Source organism: Balaenoptera acutorostrata, chromosome 21 (genome assembly GCF_949987535.1).
Source record: "Balaenoptera acutorostrata chromosome 21, mBalAcu1.1, whole genome shotgun sequence".
NCBI classification, from domain to species: domain Eukaryota; kingdom Metazoa; phylum Chordata; class Mammalia; order Artiodactyla; family Balaenopteridae; genus Balaenoptera; species Balaenoptera acutorostrata.
Genome location: NC_080084.1, coordinates 21,145,991 through 21,168,079, shown reverse-complemented (window position 1 = coordinate 21,168,079; position 22,089 = coordinate 21,145,991). Strand labels below are relative to the sequence as shown.

The following is a 22,089-nucleotide window of genomic DNA, read 5'->3' as shown; positions in this document are numbered from 1 at the left end:
CAGGTGAATCATCTCAAACATTTAAGAAACAAATAACACCACTTCTAGAGAATAGAAAAGGGGAAATACTTCCAAATTAATTTTTTGAGACTACCATAACCTGATACTGAAGACATTACAAGAAAGAAAGCCTGAAGACCAGTATCTCTTATGATTATAGATACAAAAATCTTAAGGTACCTCAGAAAAATAAATCCAGCAATATATAGAATGATCAGTACATCATGACCAAATAGGGTTTATTTCAGAAATTCAAAGTAGTTTCAAGTTGAAAATTAATCAATGTAATTCTTAATTTCAACAGAAAATGGGGAAAAATATATCAACAGATGTAGAAAAATATATGTGGTAAATCTGACACTCCTTCAGAATAAAATTTGTTAGAAAGATAAGAAATGAGGTAATCTTTTTTAATCTAATAAACAGTACTTAAAAAGAAACCTACAGCAAACACCACATTTAATGGTAAAATATTGGTGGATTTCTCCTTAAGATTAAGAATGAGATGAAAAAGTCTGCTATCCCTACTTCTGTTCAATGTTGTGCAGATTTCCTAGCCAGTTCAATAAAGAGATAGATCAATCAATAAGATATAAGAATTAAAAAGCAAGAAATAAAATTAATTTAGAAAACAACTTGATAGTGATTGAGAGATTCAAAAGAATCTCCAAACTATTAAAATTATTAAGTGATTTTAGAAAGGTTGCTAAGTACAAGTTTGCTGAAAGAAATACATAATATATTTTATATAATGTCAATAAGCAAATAGAAAATGAATCTCCCAAATACTATTATTAGAAAATCATCAGAGATATCAAATATCCAGAAGCAGAATAAAAATGTTTGAGAGATCACTACTGAAAACTACAAACCACTGCTGAAGATTGAAGATTAGGTTAAATTAAGTGATATACAATGTTCATGTGGGAAAAGCCTCAATATTATAAAGTTGTCAATTCACTCCATAGTGATCTGTACACTCAGAGCAATTGTGGTAAAAACACTATCAGTAATATCATGTGGAAATTGACAAGTAGATTTTAAAATTTGCATTAAAATGCAAAGGGTTAAAAGTATTTGAGGCAGTTTTGAGCTAGAAGACACAATATCAGACATGAAGACCTAGTAAAAGCTATAGTTACTAAGATGCATACTATTGGCAAAAAGATAGAAATAAACAAACAGAATAAAGAGGCCAGAAGTCAATACAAATACAGTCACCTGTTTTATGGCAAAGTGCAATGGTAAAAGACTGTCTTTTTGATAAATGAAGTTGAATCAATTGTATATCTATGGAGGCAAAAAATAAACTTTCCCTGTATTTTTTATAAAAATCAGTCCCAGGGGTATTTCAGATCTAAATGTAAAAGTTTAAACAATAAAGCTTTTTAAATTAAACATAAGTAAATATTTCTGACTTTGAATTATGCAACTATTTCTTAAATCGGACACAGAATATATTACCCATAAATAAAAAATGATAAATTTTATCATGTTTAAGTTATGTTTATCAAAAGATATTATTAGGAAAGGGAAAGACAAACCAAAAGATTGGAGGAGGTATATGCAATACATATCTTAGAAAGAACTTACAAACAGTATATAAAAAGAATTTCTACAAATCAGTCAGAAAACTACAGTACACCTAAAAAAGAAAATGGTAACATTTTGAACAGGTATTTTACCAAAATGAGATTCCAGTAGGCAATAAATATATGACAAGGCATTTACCATTATTAGTCATCATGGAAATGCAAATTAAAATCAATATGAGATACCACTACATAATCACAAGAATGACTAAAATGAAATACACAGGCAAGCCCAAGTATTATCAAGAATGTAGAGCAAATGGAACTTTCATACCCTGCTGATGGGACACATAGTCACAGAAGAGAAAAATTGCTGAAATCTCAAGTTAAACTCCTGAAAGGAATGGTGGTGACGGGGGCGGGAGGGGGGCAGGAAATAGTTACAACACAAACAGAGAAACAAAGATTAGAATTACAACAGTCTACTTGTTAGAAGACAATGAAATCATGAAAGAAAGGAAGGAAGGAAGATAAGAAGGAAGGATAGAAAAGAAAGAAAAGAAGGAAGGAGCAATCTGTCAACCCAGCATTCTATGTACAGCAAAAGAATCTTTAAAAAATGAAGGTAAAATAATGACTTTTCCAGGCAAATAAAAAAGCTGAGGTAGCTTATCAAAAGCTATGTATCATCTCCTAAATTTAGTGAAATGGAAGATTTGTGGTTACCATGATATAATTCAAGCACTGTTATAATTCAAGTGATTTGGGTAATAACATCTCCAAATATATGGAACTGCACAGAGATAAAGAACATGACTAATATTTTGAACAAATTTGCATTGACACAGCTGGATTTCTGAGTCTACTCATCCCCAAAATGGCGGACATTGACGATGGTCTACAAAATATCATGGATCTAGATCCATTGTAGGCAATAAAAGAGGAGTATGCTCTAATTGACATGGAATGCTGCACACACATGCCTGGTTGTTCAGAAATTCCTCGTGTTTTATCAAGTTTCATCTGAGCTGAAGCCAACAAGATACTCCTGCCTAAGAGTTGGGATGTATTATCATGTTCTGGTAATCTTTGAGGAAATGCATATTTTTTACAGTAATATTAAAAATAATAGTTTGAATATGCGTGGCAGTAAAGTTTATAAAATATTGCATAAGTAGTGGCTTTAAAATAAAGTATTAAGAAGTATCTCCAAAATGCAATTTATTTAAAACACACTATGTATCTAGAAATAGGATAAAAGAAGAAACCTCAGAGACAGAAAAGATATAATTTGTTGCAGATCTAGTTCAAGGTATGGTGATGCCAAAAAGAGACCAAAGGTAAGACTGTAGAACTGTAGAGGCAAAAAAATTATAAAATCGTAAGCCAACATTTTCTTAATGCAGAAAGTGTAATCTTTACACAAACACACACATACACATGCACATGCACACTTCTTTTCCAATGATGGTTAATAAAATCTGGCCTAGACCCAGAGTCTGTAGGATTTTAATTAGCAGATCTAGCAAGAAAGATTTCCAAGATAATTGGTTAATCAGGTATTGTGAAAAGTAGGATTCTAAGTCATATTGTAATTTGGGAACTTCTATGATATAACTAGAGGCTGCAAATGTTTTTAAAGTCTTTGAATGAAGAAACAAAGAATATAAATCCTGATCCATGTTGAAAAATAAAAATTCAGTTGTCAGATTTATATCTGCAATAAGTTTTGAAGGATTATTTGTAGATAAAAATTACTTGTAGCTGTCCAGACTTCACAAGTTGTATGTTATTGCCTGTGAAATGCAACCATCAATCACCTTACTAATTGATAGTCAACAAGAAACAGTATCCAGCCTAAGATTTGTAGGTGCCAGCTTGAAAGAATTTCAATCTAAAATAGACCCAGAGGATATAAAATGGAGAATCTCACGTATGTACCCTTAGGAAGACAAAACTTAGGGACTATGAGACTGATTTCTTGTAAATGCCCAATTTACAGAAAATTGATGGTGTCACAGTTTTCTCGGATGATGGGAGGTTGATCAGAGGTTTTCTCATATCAACCTTGGGAAGTTTTGCCAGAGACGTGAACAGAAGATGACCCAGGTCGGCTTGTTTTACAAAGTGGGCTGAATTGAACTTTGTTTGTGTGACTGGGCTAATTTTGTCTGCTTGGGAAGTTTTCAAGGCTGTTCTCCTTTTGTTTTTGATTTTATTGACTGTAACTGAAACTTCCCCTCTTTACATTCCCTGTGCATAAATACAGGCTGCCCCAAACTCTTAGTGGACTTGCTTGTAGCATACTACTGTTTGCTTGTCCCAAATTGCAATACCTCTGCTATTCCTGAATTAACTTTTTTTTTTTTTTTTTTAGCTTGCCTCAGTTTACGTCTTTATTTCAGTCAGCACCAGCTAGCTGAGTTTCTGAGTTTTATTGCTCAGGAGGTAGAGTTTCAACTCAATGCATTTACCTCCTCTCCTTTAGCTTTTGGATAATCAATATACAGATTTAAGCAAATTCTTTGTCTTTTCAAATGCAGAAGAGATGCATTATTTTCCTAATATGCAAAATAAAATGACAAATTTAAAATGGAAATATGAAAATAAAAAGAACACCAAGTAAACAAAAAGCAGAATGCCACCAGAATTATAGGCTAAAATTAATAAGCTAGATCAAAAAGAATTATTCATGATAATAAAAAGTGAGGTTTTTAACTAAAATATCAGTCATGAATCTTAGTAAGCAAAGGAAAATCAGAGTATTGAAGGATATAAAATAAGGAGAAAGAAATAAGAATAAAATTAAACTATAATGCAATATTTTTTATTTTTGTAGGATCAAGGGGAATAGTTTGAGAAATGTGATATTAAACTATGCATTTGACTTTTTTTTAAAGGTTTTATTTATTTATTTATTTTTGGCTCTGTTGGTCTTTGTTGCTGCACGTGGGCTTTCTCTAGTTGCAGCGAGCAGGGGCTTCTCTTCGTTGTGGTGTGCAGGCTTCTCATTGAGGTGGCTTCTCTTGTTGCGGAGCACGGGCTCTAGGCGCATGGGCTTCAGTAGATGCAGCACATGAGCTCAGTAGTTGTGGCTCACAAGCTCTAGAGTGCAGGCTCAGTAGTTGTGGCGTCCAGGCTTAGCTGCTCTGCGGCATGTGGGATCTTGCCAGACCAGGGATCAAACTCATGTCCCCTGCATCGGCAGGTGGATTCTTAACCACTGCGCCACGAAGGAAGTCCGTGTATTTGACTTTAAAAAACTTTAAACTCAGTTCTTTGCAAGAATTAGCCTCTTTTAAATTGCCCATAAAATGTTTTTAAAAAGTGATTACATATCATATTCAAAAAGTCAATAAATTTAAAGAGGTAAAATTTTTATATGATAGCTATATGGTATGATCGATCTATTTATCTATCTATCTATATAGATACATACTCTGATACAATAAAATAAAACTGGAAATTAGCAATAGACAAAAAATTACTCCTCAAAAACCCTGTGGAAGTCTAAGATAGATTGCAAAATAATTTCATGTTAAAAAAGGAAACCAAATTGTAATTACAGCATATTTCTATTACAATAGTTAGTATTAAAACATATAAACTGTAACAAACCAATGACCAGAGGCAAATTTTAGGTCATTGAATGATTTCCATTATTAAACAGAATTAAACAAAAATGAATGAAAATATGTGAGCTAATATGTTTCATTCCGGAAATTAGAATAAGAACAGCAAATGCCTTGAAACTTTGAAACAAAAAGTTAATGGGATAAGGAACTAGCTGTTTCATAAAGATTCAAGAAGAAATTAAAGCATTATAAAAGAAAGTTAAGGATTGGTAAATGTTATTTTTCTTTCTTTTTCACACACTGTTTGCATTTAAGATTTATCCAATTTGGGTATTTACATTTTACCCTTCCATCTAGCTTTTGTATAGTGCTTCAGACTAAATAACCACCACATCTTCTTAGTAATCCTCTTAGTGATAGACATTTATAAACTGTCTTCTTCACAAACAAGACTTTTATAAACATCTTTGCACATACCTTATTCTGATCCTGTTGAAATTTTCTCTGGCGTATATATGGGACCTTGATTCCTACTTTATTCTTTATACAGTTGGGGACGAAGAAATTTTTTTCTGCACTTCGAGGTTCTCCTCGAAGAGTTAAAATTGGTCTAAGAGTTAAAGTTGATATGAAACAGATTAAAAGGAGAAAATCAAACAAAAGTTTAACGACATGTATACATAGTAGGGACCTAGAAAAACTGAGTAACTTGCCAAAATGGCTGAAACCCTCACTTTAAATACCGTCTTGAGCCAAAGACAAAAGAGAGTGTTGGGAGTAGTGGTTTGGAACTTCTAAAGGGAGGAAGGCAATTCACATGGAGAAGGAAAAGCAAATGTTTGGTAAACAAATGTTTGCTGGGCTAGGCAGAGACAGTGGGACCCAGAGTGGAGTGTGATCTCTAGGTCTTTTTAAGGTTCCCTGATCACACCACCCATGTTCTTTGAAGATATCTCTGATGATAGTGTAACCGCAGAACCAGCCCCCAAACTGGCCCTATCCTGTTTCTAACAAGATACTGAGTTGTTTTTCAGAGATAACAGAACAAAACCTCAAGTCATACAGTTGAAGCATGAGAAGAGGAGAAAATTTTGACTTCAAACAACATCTGGAACCAAAGTTTCTCCCCCTCACCCTAGAGCCAAAGGACCAGGACATGAGCAGGAACCTGAATGCTGGAATGCTGAAGAAATGAAGGGTCCGTAGTCCAGGAAGATCCGGTGCTGGAGTCCCTCTACCATGCTTCACCATAAATGGCCAAGCTCCAAAGCCCTCCCATCGAAACCTGCCCCCCCAGCACTTCCGCATACAACCCTCCTCCCCTAACTCATAAAAGTTTGACCAGGCTGGGGAGACAGGGTTGAGTTTATCCTCCTGTCTCCTTGTTGACCTTGCAGTAGAGCTTTTTTTCTCTTCTTGAAAGCCAGTTCCATAGGATTGGCTTCTGTGCTTGTCAGGGAGCAAGCCCTTTGCTCGTTAACAATAGCTCTATTCCTGGAACAGACCCTTTATCTAAATTATTTTAGGTAGTTAGGGAGAGGGTCAGAGTTCCTCCCTGAATCTTTTGGACATTGTTTTCAGCTCAAAATAATCTGCATGCCAAAGAGATATTTTGGGATGGCAAGTTTTGCTCCCCTACAATGCTGTCAAAGAAAATATTATTCTGACACTTGTTCAGGACAGCAAGGTAGACTTTATTCAGGGGTCTACTACAATGGGGTTTTGCAGTAGGGGAGGGAGATTCAGCTTGTCGAGCTTAAAAGCAAAAGAGCCAGTTATTTTATAAGCAAAATGAGTCTATTCAGATATAGCAGAAAAATTGCAGCTCTGGACATGCAAAGTATGGTGAATCGTAGATCAAGACGATAAAGGGAAGGTCAGCTTTCATTAGGGTTTTAGGAGGAAATTGGGGAAGGCCGTGGTGGTTCTTCATTGGCTGCAGGAGGTGGGCAGCTTGTTGTTGATGGGTCACAAGGAAATCTTTCTTCCTGATGGAGTCTTGGAATTGCAGTGAGTGATACAGATTCTTATGTGAGAGCAACGTCATTTTCAATGAGGTTTCCTTTATTTTCACAGGCTCAACTCTGAATACAAAGAAAAGTGGGAATTTATGACAAGAAAAATATTGGGGGTTTGGTGAATGGAAAATTACTTAGAGGGTAGAGTAATTCTTTGTTAAACAGACCTAACAGAATTCTTACCGAAGGCAGGTCAGGGGGATCAGATATAACCTGAGGGGCATGATGGAGAATGAGGAATTTGATCAGACATCAAGGGTGGGAGATTCCGCCTAAACTGACGTAACTGGATTCTTGCTAAAACTGGAGTCTGTAAGGACAGAGACTGAAGCCCAAGGTTGGAACTTGGGGAGCAGAGGGTCAAAGGAGCCTGAGGAAAGTTTGGTCACGGGGAGAATCTTTGTTAATACTATAAGCCCTGCCAGCTGAGCTCCACTCCCAGCAATAGTGCGTGAAGGTTTCTCTCTCACACGTCTCTGCCCATATTTGTTATTCCTACATTTTATGATGTTTGCCAATCTTATGGGTATAAGGTGCTATCATTCTTTAGGTGAGGAGAAACTTTTCTTCTGTCTTCTCAGCTTTAGGAGCTGAGGGCTGTGGAATGAAACTGACAAGACAGATTAACGGAAGAACAAGATTTATTCATAAGCACAGGGAAGCCAACAAAAGACGCAGCTGGCCCTTTAAATGGTTAAAGTTAAAGGCTTATAAACCTAATTTAGTGAGGGAGAAATAACTTTTATAGGTTGAACAAATTGCTTTCTTTAGGAAAGACAATGGATTTTTAGGAGAACGAGGGTCAGATAAGAACGTTTGTGATAATGTTTGTCTATACAGGTGTGCATGGTCTTTCCATCTGCTTCAGGGTCATAAAAACCCTCTGGAGAAGGGATTTATGGTAAGTGTACTCTTGGCCTCTCTCCTGGAGTAGAAGCTGCCCCATGAGGGAATCTATGGCCGCCCTCACTTCTCAGAAAGTTCTGCTTTTAGTCAGATAAGGGAAGCTCCGAGAAGGTTTCTTTTTGCATTTGTTGAATCTCAAACGTCTTCATCTTAAAATAATCTTTAGACCAACTCTGGATCTCTGAGTAGGACCCCACAGTATGGTTTGTTTCAAGTTGCAGTGTGCCAATTTCCAGTGAGGTTGAGCATACTTTCTTTGCTTGACAGATTTTTGGCTTTCTTAAATGATCTGTTCATACCCCCTTGCAGGGGCTTGCCTGTCTGGAATTCAAGTTAACTTGATTACCTTGAGACCTCTGGTCCCTAATGTGTTCAAGAAAACTATGGTTTGTAGTTTGCCCACCAGAAGACAGGTTAGTTTTATAAGGGGGGAGGGTGATATATGAGAGATAAATGTTAGGAAAATGAAATAAATGAAAGCCAGAATGCAAGGAGACTATTATAATTCTGGAGATGAAATGGCTGTAGTTCAAAGGATAGAACAGAAGCCACAGTGAAAATGTGGCTTTTAGCAATTTTCCTAAAGAAAACATACACCCGTTTTTCTGTTCTTTCCCTTAGTAATAGACCTCCCCAATCTATTCCAAGCTCGCACTCCTGGCTGCATCACAGGCCATCAAATCGAGAGACAAATTGTTGGGGCAAGGATTAGCGACTTTATCGGGAAAGCCAGCAGACTGAGAAGAAAGGTGGATTAGAGTCCCAAAGAACCATCTTGCCCAGGTTTGGATGTTAGTTTCTTTTATATAGCAAAGAAGGGGAGGTGAGGAGGTAAAGTAAAAAAGGTCCTAAGTTGTTGCAAATATTTCCTGGCTCCAGACAGACTCCAGAGGGAATGTGTTAATTTCTTCTTTCCTGCAGTCATTCACAGGTGGGTGTGATCAAGATGCTTCCTGTGAGTTTCAACAAAGGAACTTTAGCCTAACACTCAGTCACGGGAGGCAGTGTTCCTGGAGATGGGCCATTATGTACTGTAAGCTATAGGCAACATCCCTTTAGTGATTAACTTGCCGCAAAAGCAATAGAATACAAAGGTTCAAGTAAAAGGAACAGATCCAATGTGGAGTCAGATTTGTTCTTCCCTATCACAGATCTATAGGCTGTAGCATCTAAGTGATTAAGAACCTGGGTTTGAAACCTGGCAGACTGGTTTTGAATCGTGACTCTCCTTTCTACCAGTTATGGTCTCTTGGGTAGGTTTCTTCTCTATGCATCAGTTTCTCATCTTAAAATGGGGAACTTAATACTACCTACCTCACAAGATTGAAATTAAATGAGTTCACGCATAAGATATGTCACTACGTTTAAATAATTTAAATAAATTAAAGGTCTCTGCCACTCATTTTATCTTGATAATCACTTCATCATATGTATATTTAAAAAAAAATCTAATGTAGAAACTTAGATGAGTGGGACTTACCCAGGGTAACCCAATATTAAATGATGGAAACGGGACTGGAAACTCAATGCTCCTAATCTCCAGAAGAGATTCCTGGTTCCTCTCTAGGCAATTTTTCTCTGGTCATTTTTTTGGTCCTTTTCCATATCTTTAAGGAATTAATTACAATCTATAGTCACTTCTAGCGACAAAATTATGTGCTGTAAATACAACATGAAATTACAAAATGCATAGGCTCATGTTAGATTACATTTTCTGTGGTAATTCGCATTTATATTTCATAGGCCTAACCATAGGTTTATATAAAATAAATCCTTTGCTTTGGCTCAAAATCAAAGGAAATGTAAGTAGTTTAATGCTCTAATCATGACCCAAAGAGCTCCTCTTTGAACCTACAATCATCTTTTTTATACCTTGCTCGTATCCTACCTTCCCTAAGAGAAAATTCAGTTACTGTAACCTGTCACACGACGAAAATAAACTCAATGGATCTTCACCAGCATCCAACAGCTAATATGCTAAAAAAAATAAATAAAAAGCATGTAAGCCTCTTCTTCATGTTTATGCTTAAGGCAGCTTTATTGGCTGTTTTTCTGTAAGGCACATTTTCTTTTACTCTATACTGAAAAGTTTTAAAATAATAGCCTACTTGTAAAATTAGCTGTCAATAAACATAGTTTATATTCTTCATCATACAACCATAAAACAGGTATATTTTGATTAAAGAAAAAAGATTAAAACTCAGCATAAAGCTAAGCTAATTACAACCATGGCAGTGAATATATATGATTTATAATAGATATGCAAATGAAGAGTTTTAAAATGGATTGGAATTCGAAGTTTTCATTCCATCTGTATAACATTTAGCTCTAGAACTCTCCTATGACAGTACAGTAGAGCCTGAGGGAATAAATCTTGAGGTAAGAAGTCAACAGTAGTCATGTAAATACTGTGTCATTAACGATCATTAAATCCCTTCTTGATATAATGACTTCAGTTACTCCTCTCTTTAAGTACAAATTTAGCATTTGACCTTTTACACCTATAGGCTGAAAACCTACAGTTAAATAATTAAATGTAGTAAAATGACTTCAACCCCATTAAATCAATTTGAAAAGAGAAGCAGTAAGTGCAAGCCTGATTAGAGCTGTTAGCCCACTTGGGTGCTATTATTTGAATAGTTGTTCACCAAAGAAAGAAAAAGAAATACTAAAAAACATGAATCAAAACACAGAAACAGTTTTCTAGGGTAGTATTTTAAACTTTACTAAATAGTTTACACTGTTTTTTTTTTTTTTTTTTTTTTTTTTTTTTTGCAATAAATGGCCAGACGAATTAGTTAAGGTCCAGGGTGATACTAAGAGCATTTATTATGATGGGTTATTAAGAGATGAAGCTCATCATCGTGAGGGATAGCAGAAAATGCCATCCCCAAATATGCCCTGGCGTAGGATTATTTTGAGCTGAAGGCAATTGACAAGAGGCAAATATAAAAAAAAAACTCTGTCCTCCCCTATTTGCCTAAAAGCAGGATACAAATTTGTAAAGGTATCCCCTTCCCCTTTTTATCAGGTGTCCCGCTCCCTCCCTCTACCGGAGAAAACTCCAAACCATCATTAGCCTTGAGATAGCATCAGAAGACTCTATGTAACAAACCTTGCTAAATTAGCCTTTAACTACCATTAATTTCCACATATATTTTCTTTCCTGCAGTTTGCTTCCCCTAGTAGATCAAAGTCCTTTTCCTTGGTCTTGCTACTTCTCTGAAATTTTATTGTGCTTTTGTTAAGATGCTTAAATAAGCCCAAGTTCTTACCACCTGCTTGAGTTACTCATTACCGAGTGGTCCCATGGGTATGTGTGCACATGTTAATAAACTTGTTTGTTTTTCTCTTTTTAATCTTTCTCTTGTCAGTCTAACACACAGGACTCTAGTAAGAGAATCTATGATAATAGAAAAAGATATTTTTCCTTCCTCTATAATAGACGGCAACGAAAACGAAAGGCTTGGAATAGTAAGTCAATGTGTTTAACTTAGATTTGTGTGGAAGGAGGGAGAAATAGAACCCTCTCCCTACCAAAGAGGCAGAGATGAAAAATCAACCATTAGGTAAGAACAATTTTAAAAAGTGAGTAAAAAATCCTAAATGCTGGTTCCTTGAAAGATGCATAAAATGGACACACTTACCGGTTGACTAGTTAAGGAAAATAAGAGAAAAGATGCAAATAAACAAAATGGAGGATTCACTTGTTCATTCATTTATTCAAACAATTATTTACCAAGCCTTTACACTGTGTCAGGCACTCTTCTATGTAGTAGGTACGTAGCAGTAGAAAAAAACAACAGGCCAAACTCCATACCTTTACAGAACTTCAATTAGAGTGGGCAGAAACAAAGTTCAAAATAAAAAAACAACTCTGCAGTATATTAGAGGATGATGAGTGCAGGGTTGCAGAGTAAAGCAGGGGAGGGGAGGGAGTGCCAGCTGCCAGTTGCGGTTCTAAATAGATGGGCTAGGAAGGCCAGGCTGAGGGAGTACATTCGAGTAAACACTTGACTGAAGTGAGGAAGTGAGTCAAGTGGACATCTGAGGGAAATGTGTTTCAGGAAGAGGACAGAGCAATGCAGAATTAGGGGAAATTACCAGAGGTAGAAATAGAGATAAAAATAATAAAATTGTGCTGTGAACAAATAGATAACCAGTGGAATTCTAGCGTGATAGATGTATTTCTAGAAATTGTTGAAACTCCAGTAGAAATAAGTGGATTTTTAGGCAAATATATAATACCCCAAATTTTCTACCAAATATTTAGGGAATATCTGTATTAGTCTGCTCAGGCTGCCATAAAAAATTTCACAGACTGGGTGGCTTAATCAACCAAAATTTATTTCTCACAATTCTGGAGGCCAGAAGTGCAAGGTGGAGGTATTAACAGGTTTGCTTTCCCCCTCAGGCTTCTCTCCTTGGCTTGCAGATGGACAGTCTTCTCTTTGTGTCCTCCCATGGCCTTTCCTCTGTGCACACACATGCACACACACACACACTCACACATGGGGTCTCTCTTATAAAGACACTAGTTCTATCATATTAGTGCCTCACTCAATCTTAATTACCTCTTTGAAGATTCCATCTCCAAATAAAGTCATATTAGAGATTAGGGCTTTACTATATGAATTTTGGGGGAACACAATTAGCTCATAACAATATATATTTTTTATATTTTAAGGGTTATTCCATTAAATTGCAAAAGAGAGAACACTGCCCAACTCTTTTTATAAATGTACATTTGATTCCAAAACTGGATAATAAAAATAAAAGACCATCAAATTATTTGCCTGTGTCATCTACAAGAGCCATGAAATAGTCCTAAATAAGATATTTACTACAAATCAGTCTATAACTATCAACATTATTCACTGCAATAACCAACCACAAAATATATTACATAGTAGGGTGTCATTCACAATATCAACAAAACCTATATAAGTAGCTAAGAAATAACAAATATTACATATACTTTTATAGAGAAAATTTTGGAACCCTCTTAATGGATCTATATAGAGATAGTTTTCTCCAAATTAATCTTATCAATTAAAAGCCATTTAATAAAAATCCCAGCTGGATACTTTTTGTGGAAACTATAAACTATTGTAAAGTTTATCAGGAAGAGTGAAATTCTATGTGTAAGTAAGGCAAATATGAAAGAAGTTCAAAAGGAGTAACTTGGCATAAAGTTGTTAAAATATACTATAAAGTCATATGAATAGGGAGAAAAGTAGAATTTAGTATAAGAACAAGAAAAAAATAGATCAATGAAAGGAAGTGGAGAGCTCAGAGGTAGGCCTTTTTATATTGAAACCTTATTCAGCCAAGTTATTATCACAAACATTGTGGAAAGAACAAATTGTTGAGAATATGATGCCCAGAATTAGACTTGAAGAAATAAATGGTGGAGTATGTGAGATGGAGTATGTGATAGACAGAATAATGACCCTCAAAGATGCCCACGTCCTAATCCCTGGAATCTGTAAACATAATACCGTGCACAGCAAGAGAGACTTTAACATGTGATTAAGTTAAGGATCTTGAGATGGAGATACCATCCTGGATTACCTAGGTGGCCCTGATGTAATCACAAGGGTCCATAAAAGATGGAAGAGAGTCAGGGTCAAAGAGATATTTGAAGCTGCCATGATGCTGACTTTGAGTATGGAGGAAGAGGCCAAGAGACAAGGCATGTAGGAGGCTTCTAGAAGCTGGAAAAGGCAAGGGAACAGTTTCACTTTCTTCTAGAAAGGATGTAGCTCTGTTGACACCTTGACTTTAGCCCAGTGAAACCCATTCTAGAACTATAAGATAACAAGCTCGTATTGTTTTAAGCCACTAAGTTTATGATTATTTTGATACAGCAGCAATAGGAAACTAATACAGACTGCTACATCTTAAGATGAGGAGAACTGCTTAAGTGAGGATGAGAATCAGGATTGTTATGTTTACTAAATATTCAAATATAGATATAAAATAGTTTGATATATGTGTCTATGTCTCAAAGGAGAGCCAAGTTTAGAAATATACAAATATAAGTGTCATCATAAAATATAAATTGTACTGAAAGCCATGGAACTGGTGTGATCACTTAGGTATCAGTACAGGTAGTGTAGAGAAGGAAAAACTAGTTTTCCTTTACCCTCCTAAGATCTGCCACTGGGTCTTGGAGACTAAGCTGAAAAAAGATTAATAAGAGAAAAATATGCAAATTTTTATGTAATTTGAAAATATAATTTTTCATTTAACATTATATCAGCATTATTTTCTTAAAACTACTTTTAAGAACATAATTTTTCATTATTGCAACATTTTTACTTTGGAAATAGCAATTTAGTCTGTTCATTTTACTTTTAATTGTTGAAGTTAGCAAATAATGTTTTAATAAACAACCATATTAAAATCTTTGCTTAAATCAGTTTTTTTTTGGAAGACTGTCTGGGTATTGATAGGTTTCTTAAAGAATAGTGTTATGATTGATGATCTCACTCCAATAAAGAGAGAAATTAGCAAAATGGAAAAGTGTTAAACATTTAGATATATATCACCTATTTGAGACATGGTATTCATTAATCCTTATAAAATTCATTAAATGCTTTTTGTCCTTTTGTTTTTGAGTTTCTAACCTTTACTAGTAAAAACAAAGTAATTCAAAACCAAAAAAAAATATGTTAAACTTAGGAGTAAAAGAATCAAAGCCAGTTAGGCTGTTTCTGGTGTTGTGATCTTGAGAGAACTGGACCAGTGAGAAGCAGGCTTCTATTTCTAGGGGCTGAAGAACAAAGCAGTTTTAAGGAATAGAAATGCAGTTGGGGAGATCAGTGGACTGAGCCAGGAACGTGTTTCCTGGCTGCAACTGCTATGGGGCTCGTCCTGTTAGTTCAGATGGTACTCTGGAGTAAGATACCCCCTAAAAATTGGTTGGTAAAGTTTTAAGTGCCAGCAAATAACTTATTTTACAGAAGAAATTACTAGCATAATACCTGTTACCAACCACCAACCATCTTGATTCAGACTATGAGAATATTTGTGGCACACAGAATTGAAATTAAGGGCTTAGGGTTTGTGGCATTCTTTTTTTTTTTTTTTGGCCACTCTGACACCAATAGTTAGGTCTATACTTCCAGAGTTTTGAGGGTTGAAAGTATGTAATTCATTCTGTCTGTATAGGAAGAATAGATGTATTGTTTCTCACAGTAGATTTCTAGATGCCCATAATGGGCTGGAATTAGAACATCAAGGTATGAATATATTAAAGGTATGTGACTTCATAGTATTTCCAAAGGGCTGTTTTGATTCCAATATTTAAATAGATATTGTTGGTTAAATGAAGAAATACAAAAAGTGAAAAGATTCCTCACGATCCTACCTCTTCAAAATATCGGACATGGTTACTGCCAACCTTTTGATGTATTTTTTTCTAGTCTTTGAAGTATACATTTGATTATTCATCTAAGGCTTAGTTATGCTGCAGTAACTGCACACTGGAAATAGGTCAACAAAGATTTCTTGCTCATACTAAATGTCTATTAAAGATCGGCCGGCACTGAATAGCTTCAATATCTTGAGTCCAGAATCCAGGCGGATGAGCAGCTTCTTATGGGCTGGTGCTGCTCTTGTGGCAGAGGGACCAGAGAGGGAGAAAAAACATGCGTAGCTTCTTGCATATTCTGCCTGGAAGTGCCTCATGCCACCTCTACTGTCATTCATTGGCGAAGTCAAGTCACCTGGTGAAGAGGCAACCTAGAAGGTGGTCAAGCTATAGTATAGATATAATGATTCATAATTAATGGCTATTCAGTGGTTGTGGAGCGGCTCTATGGTGATTGATTGTTCAAGGCCAGTAGCCCCAGAGATGTTCCTGTTTAATAATGGATCACCAAAGCCAGACAGTCCTTTATAGGATTTCTTTATGTTTACATTCACATTGAACCTTTACTTTCTCTGCAAATAGCACAATAATAGAATATTAGGTTCAACTAGAATAAATACAGCCAATTTGAATGTATAATATATTAATTTCTAGAAATAATTTTACCACATAAAGTAATGCCAATTTTAAAAATTTCTTTTCATTACTGCATTTTTAGTCAAAACCTAAATTTTACAGGCTAAGCGGTATAGGAAATGGCACATGGCTTGAATTTAGCAAAGAAAATTGTAGCGAATTCAAGAAAGTGAACTACTGTAACACAGCAATTTAACCTAATCTATTCCCAGCAGTTCTTCTTATTGTCAAATATTATTCCATTCACTTCATGGTAAATTACACCTCTCTGAAAAAGGTGTTTAAACAGAAATAATTTCAGCAATTTTCTGATGTCACTCTCTGTTTTTTCTTCTGTAATTTGCATTATTTAATCGTGATGCATACCACTATGAACTCAAGCCCTATCACCTAATCAGGTCACTAAAGAATTAGAGTTTCATATTATGCTGCCATCATCATTCCCTTGGGTATTATATCTTTAAGACAGTTTCTATTTGGCTAATGGCATTCTTTATCTCTTCCACTTTAGGCTTACTCTGAGTGAACAGATACTGAATGTATTATCCTATTTTCATAATTTCTAATAAAGACATACACTCAATCATAAATACATTAGGCTCCTTTACTAGCGCTAATACAAATATAGATGAAGAAATAGAATAGGAAGAGAAAAACTACTTGAAAAACAACTAAGGGATTTTTTGTATTATTTACGAGAGCCAGCAACTGATTCATAATTATTTTGACTCTCATAAAGGAATTTGAAGTTGGATTCCTGTAAAAACACTAAATGACATTGACCCAAAGGACTTCAACAAAGAAACATTCGAAAAAATAAAAAGAGGAGATGATTGAAACAATGTCTTTATCACTTTTGAAATGTGCAATGTTATTAACATTTCCTGTATAGTTTCATTTCCTGATATTACTGCCATTACTTGTGTTTTACAGAAGAAGAGTCTGTTAAGAATGATCCAGTCTGGGGCTTCCCTGTGGCGCAGTGGTGAAGAATCCACCTGCCAATGCAGGGGACATGGGTTCGAGCCCTGGTCCAGGAAGATCCCACATGCCATGGAGCAGCTAAGCCTGCACGTCACAACTACTGAGCCTGTGCTCTGCAACAAGAGAAGCCACCACAGTGAGAAGCCCGCGGGCACCACAACGAAGAGCAGCCCCTGCTCGCCGAAACTAGAGAAAGCCTGTGCGCAGCAGCGAAGACGCAATGCAGCTAAAAATAAGTAAATTTATATTTATATATAAAAAAAAATGATCCAGTCTGGATGTTAAATATGTACAGTTATGCCACTGGCTCTGTGCCTTAAATATTTGGGAATTTAGGGTAGGAGTAAAATGGTTATCATTGGGAATAGAGGGCCTTACTTGGGAATTCCTTTGACCTTTCTGACTCAGGCAACTCAATATTGTAAAATTATTAAAATAGGTATAACTTCAAAATCTGCTGTAGGTATAGTATGACTCGAGAGAGGGGAAACTATTCCCCATCTATGAATACATGACAACATTTCCTCCATCACCTCACTATTAACCTTCTCTTCTGAGAAATTTCCAGGGAGGTATAAGTGACTAGCTGGGAAAGTCAGATATTTTGTTGGCATAGTGGATTCAAGCAACTATAACACAAATTTTCAATATATATGAAGAGTTAGAGGCAGGTTTCCTCAAATAGATTTCCCAGCTCAAAATAGGAATTCAGTTATCTTTCTTAGAACATTGCAATCTATATCTAGTTTTAAGTTTACTTGTATTTAAATAAAATTTTTTCATTAATTATTAGAATTAATTTATCATTTTAAGTCAAGTATTAAATCAAATTTTAAATTAATTTAAACTATAAAACTTTCAATTTTTTCAACACTTTAAACTAGCTAGACTATTCACTTGAGAGCATATTGTTAAATGAAATAACAGCTTAAATGTATTCCATCAGGGCAGTCAATGTAGAATTAGAAGATGCTTGAGATTCCTTCCAGAATTCTGATCTTATACATCTCAGAAGACTATTCTGTACTCTGCTTTTTTTTTTTTTTTTTTTTTTTAAAAAAAAAAAAAAAAATTACCAAACATGAAACACACTTATACTATGTCATAACATTGACATTCAGTCCAGTAATCCTCCACTGTAACAGCTCCTTTACTTTGCAGTGAAAATTGATTTGTATATTCTTTTCCTCTGAGTCCTTGTGGGATTTTTTTTTTTTTTTTAATTCAGACAGAAAGTCACAAAAATTATACTCATCCTCATCAGTTCACTCAGTCCCATGTAATTAATTTCTTTTTTTTCATCTTGATCTTTTGTTAGCACTTTTATGAGTTCATCAGTTTTTCATTAGAGTTCTGAAAATGCTTATTCATTCAGTTCAGCAGTACAGTCAGTTACCAGAAACCTGTACTTGTCAGAGTCTTTTCCATGAATTTCTTGAAGATGAAACTCTTTTATAGGAACATATTTGCAAAATCATCAGAGTACACCCAGAACTGTCTGTAAATGACAAAAGACTTAAAAATGACCATGGTTAAAGATTTGATGAAAGTTCATAATAATGCAGTTGACAAGAAAATTAGTTATTTCTGAGATATACATTTTAAAGTAATAACTAGGATTATTACTTATAACATTATACCAGAACATATAAGATTTTTAGACGTTTCCTGTAATGTCTGAAACATTTATATTAACATATTTCCATACATATTTCCATACAAATACAAATATAAGATTTTTAGAAATTTCATGTAATGTCTGAAACATTTATATTAACATATTTCCATACATATTTCCATACAAATACAAATATAAGATTTTTAGAAATTTCATGTAATGTCTGAAACATTTATATTAACATATTTCCATACATATTTCCATACAAATACAAATATAAGATTTTTAGAAATTTCATGTAATGTCTGAAACATTTATATTAACATATTTCCATACATATTTCCATACAAATACAAATATAAGATTTTTAGAAATTTCATGTAATGTCTGAAACATTTATATTAACATATTTCCATACATATTTCCATACAAATACAAATATAAGATTTTTAGAAATTTCATGTAATGTCTGAAACATTTATATTAACATATTTCCATACATATTTCCATACAAATACAAATATAAGATTTTTAGAAATTTCATGTAATGTCTGAAACATTTATATTAACATATCTCCATACATATTTCCATACAAATACAAATATAAGATTTTTAGAAATTTCATGTAATGTCTGAAACATTTATATTAACATATTTCCATACAAATAACCCAATGAAAGTTTAGTATTAGTTGTTTTGTTTGTTTTTTTATACTGCAGGTTCTTATTAGGCATCAGTTTTATACACATCAGTGTATACATGTCAATCCCAATCGCCCAATTCAGCACATCACCATCCCCACCTCATCGCAGTTTTCCCCCCTTGGTGTCCATATGTCCATTCTCTACATCTGTGTCTCAACTTCTGCCCTGCAAACTGGCTCATCTGTACCATTTTTCTACGTTCCACATACATGCATTAACATACGATATTTGTTTTTCTCTTTCTGACTTACTTCACTCTGTATGACAGTCTCTAGATCCATCCACTTCTCAACAAATGACTCAATTTCGTTCCTTTTTATGGCTGAATAATATTCCATCGTATATATGTACCACAACTTCTTTATCCATTCGTCTGTTGATGGGCATTTAGGTTGCTTCCATGACCTGGCTATTGTAAATAGTGCTGCAATGAACATTCGGGTGCACGTGTCTTTTTGAATTACGGTTTTCTCTGGGTATATGCCCAGTAGTGGGATTGCTGGGTCATATGGTAATTCTATTTTTAGTTTTTTAAGGAACCTCCATATTGTTCTCCATAGTGGCTGTATCAATTTACATTCCCACCAACAGTGCAAGAGGGTTCCCTTTTCTCCACACCCTCTCCAGCATTTGTTGTTTGTAGATTTTCTGATGATGCCCATTCTAACAGGAGTGAGGTGATACCTCATTGTAGTTTTGATTTGCATTTCTCTAATAATTAGTGATGTGGAGCAGCTTCTCATGTGCTTCGTGGCCGTCTGTATGTCTTCTTTGGAGAAATGTCTATTTAGGTCTTCTGCCCATTTTTGGATTGGGGTGTTTGTTTCTTTGATATTGAGCTGAATGAGCTGTTTATATATTTTGGAGATTAATCCTTTGTCCGTTGATTCATTTGCAAATATTTTCTCCCATTCTGAGGGTTGTCTTTTCGTCTTGTTTATGGTTTCCTTTGCTGTGCAAAAGCTTTGAAGTTTCATTAGGTCCCACTTGTTTATTTTTGTTTTTATTTCCATTACTCTAGGAGGTGGATCGAAAAAGATCTTGCTGTGATTTATGTCAAAGAGTGTTCTTCCTATGTTTTCCTCTAAGAGTTTTATAGTGTCCAGTCTTATATTTAGGTCTCTAATCCATTTTGAGTTTATTTTTGTGTATGGTGTTAGGGAGTATTCTAATTTCATTCTTTTACATGTGGCTGTCCAGTTTTCCCAGCACCACTTATTGAAGAGACTGTCTTTTCTCCATTGTATATCTTTGCCTCCTTTGTCATAGATTAGTTGACCATAGGTGCGTGGGTTAATCTCTGGGCTTTCTATCTTGTTCCATTGATCTATGTTTCTGTTTTTGTGCCAGTACCATATTGTCTTGATTACTGTAGCTTTGTAGTATAGTCTGAAGTCAGGGAGTCTGATTCCTCCAGCTCCATTTTTTTGCCTCAAGACTGCTTTGGCTATTCGGGGTCTTTTGTGTCTCCATACAAATTTTAAGATGATTTGTTCTAGCTCCGTAAAAAATGCCATTGGTAATTTGATAGGGATTGCATTGAATCTGTAGATTGCTTTGGGTAGTATACTCATTTTCACAATGTTGATTCTTCCAATCCAAGAACATGGTATATCTCTCCATCTGTTGGTATCATCTTTAATTTCTTTCATCAGTGTCTTATAGTTTTCTGCATACAGGTCTTTTGTCTCCCTAGGTAGGTTTATTCCTAGGTATTTTATTCTTTTTGTTGCAATGGTAAATGGGAGTGTTTCCATAATTTCTCTTTCAGATTTTTCATCATTAGTGTATAGGAATGCAAGAGATTTCTGTGCATTAATTTTGTAGCCTGCAACTTTACCATATTCATTAATTAGCTCTAGCAGTTTTCTGGTGGCAGTTTTAGGATTCTCTATGTATAGTATCATGTCATCCGCAAACAGTGACAGTTTTACTTCTTCTTTTCCAATTTGTATTCCTTTTATTTCTTTTTCTTCTCTGATTGCCGTGGCTAGGACTTCCAGAACTATGTTGAATAATAGTGGTGAGAGTGGACATCCTTGTCTCGTTCCTGATCTTAGAGGAAATGCTTTCAGTTTTTCACCATTGAGAATGATGTTTGCTGTGGGTTTGTCATATATGGCCTTTATTATGTTGAGGTAGGTTCCCTCTATGCCCACTTTCTGGAGAGTTTTTATCATAAATGGGTGTTGAATTTTGTCAAAAGCTTTTTCTGCATCTATTGAGATGATCATATGGTTTTTATTCTTCAATTTGTTAATATGGTGTATCACATTGATTGATTTGCGTATATTGAAGAATCCTTGCATCCCTGGGATAAATCCCACTTGATCGTGGTGTATGATCCTTTTAATGTGTTGTTGGATTCTGTTTGCTAGTATTTTGTTGAGGATTTTTGCATCTATATTCATCAGTGATATTGGTCTGTAATTTTCTTTTTTTGTAGTGTCTTTGTCTGGTTTTGGTATCAGGGTGATGGTGGCCTCATAGAATGAGTTTGGGAGAGTTCCTTCCTCTGCAATTTTTTGGAAGAGTTTGAGAAGGATGGGTGTTAGCTCTTCTCTAAATGTTTGATAGAATTCACCTGTGAAGCCATCTGGTCCTGGACTTTTGTTTGTTGGAAGATTTTTAATCACAGTTTCAATTTCATTACTTGTGATTGGTCTGTTGATATTTTCTGTTTCTTCCTGGTTCAGTCTTGGAAGGTTATACCTTTCTAAGAATTTGTCCATTTCTT

At 35.0% G+C, this 22,089-nt stretch overlaps 1 pseudogene; it reads left to right on the top strand.

Moving 5' to 3' along the window:
* The first annotated feature begins 2,409 nt into the window (after nt 1-2,409).
* Nucleotides 2,410-22,089, top strand: part of LOC130706171 (40S ribosomal protein SA-like) — a 92,223-nt pseudogene continuing 72,543 nt past the window's right edge.